General features: G+C 38.5%; 1 pseudogene; it reads right to left on the bottom strand.

The window, feature by feature from the left end:
• Positions 1-5036: 5036 nt before the first annotated feature.
• LOC120861066 lies at positions 5037-5586 on the bottom strand (annotated as a pseudogene).
• Between the last annotated feature and the right edge of the window lie 1780 nt (positions 5587-7366).

Below are 7366 nucleotides of genomic sequence, written 5' to 3'. Positions count from 1 at the left end.
TTACTTACAAGCCCAAAAGCCTGAGTATAAAAAGTATTTAATAAATTAAATTTCCCCCTTTCTATCTTTCTTTACTTATTCCTCTAATTGTTTATTTTGAAACCTCTCTTCACCCATGAGAATGTGAGCCACACAGAGGTAGGGATTTTTGTCCATTTGCTTGCTGTGTATCCCCAGGGCCTTACACAGAGTCTGGCAAATATGAGTATCCAATATGTACTCACTGACCAACAAATGAATGAATGAGTGAACTGTAAATTGAAAAACCATCCTTCCAAATGAATTCATTTGTGGGTGTAAGCTAGCACATTCCCTAGAAAGCAGCTTCCTTCATTAAGGGCAGGCTTTAAGGTTCACAGGAGATTTTAGCATCAGCCTAACGATGCTGATTTTCCTTGGAAATTGCTCTCTGCTCCTTTACCCTAGTTTGTCTTCCTCAGCGTTTGTTTTCAGATCAGCATTGGATCTGAAGTTATAGCTTTTTCTCCCCAGAATTCACCTGAGGAAAAATTGTCTTTTCCTTGCATTTGAAGCTTAGCAAATTGAGGAAAACCAATTTAGGCGAATATCTGATGATATTGGGGAAAAAAAAAAAAAAAAGACCTGGAAGCTCAAGACAGATGGTGCTGCTCCTGCCTTGGGGATGCTGGGCAGCTTGGGCCCAGCTTGGAGTGGTTCTCCTGGGAAACCGGGACTGGCCGGATTCTCTCCTAACTCAGCAGAAGTGCCAGGGCCATGCCAGTCACAGGGTAACGTGGCTGGGGTGTGGGCCTTACACAGAGAGGGTCTGTAAAATCCTTACTGACTCGAGCCCCATCAGGCATTCTAAGATTTCAGGACTCACCTAAACCTGATTAAATGTGTCCAGAGGGCCCGGGGTTAACACTGAGTTGTTCTTTAAGTATAAGATTATGGTTTCCAATAAAGTGGATTTGTGGTACCTGAGGTGATTTTGTGGAAGAAAAAAAGGAAGATTAAAAAGTCTGTGTCAAAGCAGTATTTTGATTAGACCAGAAGCATAATTTTAAAAAGTGGAAAATAGTAGAGCTGCCATAGGAAATGCGCTTGGGGCCTGCCCTTCCCGGAGGAACGGAGTCGATAAATCATCTCCCGCCAGTCCCAATTTTTCAAGTGTGATGTTTTTGACATTTTCTAGACTTACATATTTAAGTAAAGAATGCACAACCCCATATATTTAAGGTTAATGTTATCGCATTTGTCATCTTTTTTAATTTTGGAAGATATTTCATTTACCCTTGTTAGGTATATATATGATCCTGTGCTTTACTTTTCATGAAGGAAGGAGAGTAAAACAACAAGCTTCTTGGTTTAGGAAGAACTAACTAGTAAATTTTCCTCCAGTTCTCCAGGATCGTGGCAACTGCTTCTTTCCTGACAGTGAACTTTGCATCCCAATCTCCATTAGTCTTAATAGAAGCCAAGCATTCTCTCCCCCTCACTGTGCTATAAGAATCATTTTTCTTGAGTGGAGTGATGGTTATGAAGTCATTTAGGTATTCACAGAAAAAAATGCCTTTTATTGTTGTTTTTTTATTGATTCCAGGAATGTGGCAAAGAGAAACCCTGTTCTGTTTTACCGTAAATACTATTAATCCAGAGATGACTTCTTAGTATACAGCAGTGATTGATTTGAATTTAAATGAGTTGATATTCAGAGTTTTCATCTAAACTCAGATAAAACAACAAAATTATCTAGTGACTCTGGTTACATCTGGAGTTGCTACTTAGATTGCCTACACAGTCTTGTATTTTCAGTACCCAGATTTGAAAAAAAAAAAAGGATAAGAGCTGATGTATATTAGATCCTGAAAGTATATACTTCACCTCTCCTATTACTGACATTCACTCCTGACTTCATTTCCAAAGAATTTCACCCATTTCTTCCACCAGGTCCAAGATCAATATCTTATTTTAAGTAAAAAGTTTTCACTCAAAATAGGTTGACTTTTGAGTCTGACAAAGTAGAAATCAGAGTTATGGTGCTGTTTTAAGAGAAAAATTGGAGAGGTCTGATTCCCAGTCTACATAATAATTCAACAGAATTTAAGGCTGTCTTTAGCACTTTGCATTAGCAGCAAGTAATTACCTCCAACTAGAATGAAATGAGGGTCAAGAATGGTTTCAAGCAATCAAGTGGAAGTGTTACTTGCTTTATTGAACATGCTAATTCAAAGCTGCACTTGGAAGAGTTAAAGAAGAAAAATGCCTCCAACCCAAATTGCCTTGTGAGCTTTTTTGCAAGAGTGGACCAGAATGGTTTGTGGATGATAAAAAGTTTAAGTTGTTTAGTTTTAATATTTTAAATGACTTTACCTAGGAATTTAAGTGATTTCAGATTTTTCATTTTTGTGTCTAAATTTAATGGTGCATTTGATGTACTTAAGGATAAGCACACATACATTTTTCTGAACATGTTAACAACTATTTTCAAATGGGTGTGCCTATCCCTGAATGGATAGGTTGGTCTCCTACCAAATTACAAAATTAAGTAGATATGAATTAGTGTGTGGAAGTGTTAGTGAATTAAACTTGGGTTCACCTGCCTGCTACCCAGCATAACCAATCGATTGACACAAAGTTGCAGTGAAGGAAAGTACAGTGTCTATTTGCAGTGCACCAAGCAAGGAGAACTGGTAGCTCACGCTCAAAAGACCCAAACTCCCCTGTGGTTTTCAGGGAAGGGTTTTAAAATGCAATATTTGGAGTGAGGGTTGCAGGGTGCATGCATTTCCTTTGATTGGGTGGTGGTGGTTAGGTGACAAGGTGGTATTTCAGGAATCTCAATCATCAACTTTCAGGTTCCAACCAGATTGAGGTCAGTATATAATCACCATCCTGTACCTGGTCAGGGGTCTTTGTTTCTGCATAACAACCCAAAGGTATGCATCTGATTACTGTGTATATTCCTTGAGGAAGACTGTCCTATCACTGAACTATTGTTCAAGCTATCTTTCTTAATTGCTTTTCCTTTGTTTCTGCATATCATCATTTCTCCAATTACTAACCATTTGAGTCTGCTGTTTGAAACTCAAGGAAGGTATAGGAGAGTAGAATCTTTTTCTACAAACAAGAAAAGGTGGGGGATACACAGGGGCTTTTGTACATGGGAGGGACTCACAGAGTCCTGTCCAATTTCAATCTCCCTTTTTCTTTGATGCTTCTCAATCCTGAGGGGAACAGGAGCCAGACAAGAAAGGCAATTAGGTTTTGGATAGAGAGGTTAATCATACTTGTCAGGGGAACTCGGTTTTGGGGGGACCTGATTTCTGAAGTGCTACCTGAGTCCAGTTCTGCTTATGAAATTCTAGGCCTATAGAATATTGATCCAAACTCAGACACAGTTTTGCTTACTCAATTATCCATGATTCTAACCTTGGGGAACAATTAAAATTCATAACTGTATTTATTAGCAACAGAGCTTCCCAGATGCTTAGTAGTAAAGAATTGTCTCCTGACAATCCAGAAGATAAAGGAGACCTGCATTCATTCCCTGGGTCAGGAAGATCTCCTAGAGAAGGAAATGGCAACCCACTCCAATAGTCTTGCCAGAATAATCCCATGGAGAGAGGAGCCTGGCAGGCTACAGTCAGTGGAGTCACAAAGTGTCGGACATGACTGAACGCGCGCGCGCACACACACACGTTTATTAGCAAGAGAGTAATGAGAGTAAAAATGAAATCATGTGCAGAATTCCTGAATTTGCCTTTTTAAAATGTAAATTTATTTATTTTATTGGAGGCTAATTACTTTACAATATTGTAGTGCTTTTGCCATATATTGACATGAATCTGCCACAGGTGTACATGTGTTCCCCATCCTGAAACCCCCTCCCACCTCCCTCCTCATCCCATCCCTCTGGGTCATCCCAGTGCATCAGCCCCGAGCACCCTGTCTCACGCATCGAACCTGGACTGGTGATTCATTTCACATATGATAATATACAGGTTTAAGTGCTATTCTCCCAAATCATCCCACGCTCTCCCTCTCCCACAGAGTCCAAAAGACTGTTCTATACATCTGTGTCTCTTTTGCTGTCTCGCATATAGGGTTATCGTTACCATCTTTCTAAATTCCATATATATGCATTAAATACTGTACTGGTGTTTTTCTTTCTGGCTTACTTCACTCTGTATAATAGGCTCCAGTTTCATCCACCTCATTAGAACTGATTCAAATGTATTCTTTTTAATGGCTGAGTAATATTCCACTGTGTATATGTACCACAGCTTTCTTATCTATTCGTCTGCAGCTCAATTCCAGAAAAATGAATTTGCCTTTTTTATTAGACGTTAACTGAAGTTTAGGATGAATAATATTTTATATATCTAGGTTGATTATAATATAAATAATTCTGACTTAGAAACTGTATCTTGTAGCTTTAAAGACATTTTCTCTATCATGTGGCAGGAAATAAGTAGAGATTAAGCTCTCTTAAAATAATTAAAGACAATTTAGATGATACAAACAAACTTTATTTAACACTTCATGAAGCAAGCAGTCTCCTTTTGCCAGGGTCCAGAGAACTTCATAACGGGCTGGAAGGCAGGATGCTTTATAGGATAAAGAATAAGAAATAAAGAAGAGAAAATGAATAAGGAAAAAGGATATACATATAGAATCCTGAATTGGCTTGGCATGTGGGGATTGGTTGACAGGATACACTGTGTTTCTGGTCAAATGAAACTTTTCTCGGGACTTGAAAGTTACCTGTATCAGTTTGCTGACCTGGCATACCAGGCAGGAGTAGCTCCATCTTGAACCTAGACATTTATTTCAATGGCTATTTCAAGTTAACCTGCAACTTTATTTTTTCAAGAAGACAATTAGCTTTTTATTTCAGATGTTGTAGTCTGAAACTCAGGTGGTATTATTTTTGATTGAAAAATATGGTAACCTTATATACTCATTAAATGCTATCTTTCTAAAACATAGCTTGGAAACATGCAGCATGCATGTTTAATCTCAGTACAATGGATTCAAAACCAGGTATGCATGTTACCTGCATCAAGGCTGGATTACAAATTACTATAGTCATCATCATCATCTTCACATTTTGTTTTCAATGCATTTGATGATTCATTGGCAGTATTTTGGTGATGACACCACATTAGTGGTGATAAGAATGTTTTAGGACCCAATTAATGATGGCTTAATTACAACATTCCGAACAACTGCCATTACAGGAATTGATGTTGTACAGCTGGGGACTGTGAAGTGGATATCTGTACTGTGAACCTTTGCCCTGTGAGGGACACTGGAGTCCCTGCTTTAGCTGACACAGACATGATATGTGGGAGTACTTGGTCAGCTCATAACTGAACCAACACTTAACTGAGGAACTATTCTTCTTCTTGCAGAAATAGATGCCTTTTTTGTAGAGACCTAAATCTATAATTTTGAGCAGTCAAGCAATATCTACCAGGTGGCAATCTAGGGCTTTAATATGACTTGGTCAATGGCAAGGGAGTTTGATTTCTTTGCCTTGCAATATCGAATTTAAAAGTCTCTTGGGAGAGGAGAGGTAAATGATTTAATTGGTATCTTCTCTTCCTGCATTTCCTTCATTTATGTCAGCTAAGAACAGGACATGAAGACCCAGAATTAATATGCACATTTGCTTCTCTGTCCATGGGATTTTCCAGGCAAGAATACTGGAGTGGGTTGCCATTTCCTTCTCCAATTCATCAGGTTATGTAATTCAGAAGGAAATAGTGGGGATGAAAAAGTTTCAGTAGGAAAAAAGACAATGAGATGGGAGATAGGATTGTTTTCTTTACTCTGCAGAAGATTTTTTAGTTTGATGTAGTTCCACTTGTCTATTTTCGCTTTTGTTGCCAATGTTTTTGATGTCAGGTCTGTGAAATCACTGCCAAGATCAATGTCATGAAGCGTTTCCCCTGTTTTCTTAAGGAAAATTAGCAATTTTAAATGAGAGATTGTTAAAGCTAAAAGAGCATGATGATTAAAAAGCTATAAAATTATTGAAAGTTTACCATCTGAAATATTTAAATCTCCAGAAAGTTTGTCTTTTATCTTATAATAGGTTTGTTTTTTGTTTGTTTGTTTTTGTTTTTTAGCAAAAAAAAGGAACACGGGGGAAACTAGGACCAAAAGAGAAAATTTGGGCTTGTGTATAAATTCCCCTCAAATCCCTCTATCCTGTGAGACACATTCATATTTCTAAGCAGGATAACAGGAATTGTTGTTCAGTCATTCAGTCGGTCTGAATTTGCGATAACAGGATCGGATAAACAGAAGAGGATCTCTAAACAAATGCAAAATGTTGAATTCACAGAAGCCTCCTGTCCTGCATCCTGCCCGCCCCCCACCTCCAACTTGTCATCCTCAGATGAAATGGGCATGATAAATCAGAGGAAAGATCAGGATAGACTATGCTTCAGTAACAAACCTAACAAATAAACCTAACACTGAGGTTTATTCTGCACTCAAAGTCCGAGATGAGTCAGACAACCCTTTTCTATCCTGTAGCCTGCAAGCTTGCTGTGTCAGGAAAAGAGGGTGCTAACAGAGACACTGAGAACAGACTTGTGGTTGCCAAGGCGGAGAGTGATGGGAGAGGGATGGATTGGGATTCTGTGATTAGCAGATGCAAGCTCTTATATAGAGAACAGATAAACAACAAGGTTCTACTGTATAGCACAGGGAACTACATTCAATAACCTACAATAAATCATAATGGAAAAGAATATTTTAAAATATATACACACACACATATATACATATATAACTGAATCATTTTGTTGTATACCAGAAACTAACACAACATTGTAAATCAACTACACGTCAATAAAATAAACTTTAAAAAAGAAAAAAAGGAGAGAGCTAGAAGTTTGTTCCAAGTGCCTGTGGGGGCCAGGAAGTACCCTCATGACACTTCCTCCCACATTTTATTGATTGTAACTTGGCCACATTATCCCATCCTACGGGAATTTGGGCCAGCAAGGGGACACGGAGTGGGACTTAGAGGTCTCTGCCTCAGGAGACTTTCTGACTCCTGTAAGCTCATCCTACCTTAACAGTCAGCTCCCTGATTTCTCTCCACAGAACTAGCTTCCCTCCAAAGAAAGAAAACTGGCCAGTAAGAAAGAGAGAGAGAGAGTGAATGACAGCTGTAACTCTCATATCAAGCTCCAGAGCACAGAATTACAGAATGGTGCCAGATTCCAATGTCAGAAAGTCCAGGTCATCCTGAGTTGCTAATGAGTGAGAAAAGAGAGAAACAAAACTATTAAAATAAGAATATATGCTAACAGTAGTTAAATAAGATGATAAATAAGAATATACTTCTTACTCTCCTTCCCTTCCACCCGAGTAACTATTTCCA

Source organism: Oryx dammah, unplaced genomic scaffold (genome assembly GCF_014754425.2).
Source record: "Oryx dammah isolate SB20612 unplaced genomic scaffold, SCBI_Odam_1.1 HiC_scaffold_11222, whole genome shotgun sequence".
In the NCBI taxonomy this organism is placed as follows: Eukaryota; Metazoa; Chordata; class Mammalia; order Artiodactyla; family Bovidae; genus Oryx; species Oryx dammah.
The sequence above is the reverse complement of the archived record's forward strand: the minus strand, read 5'-3'. Positions and strand labels throughout refer to the sequence as shown.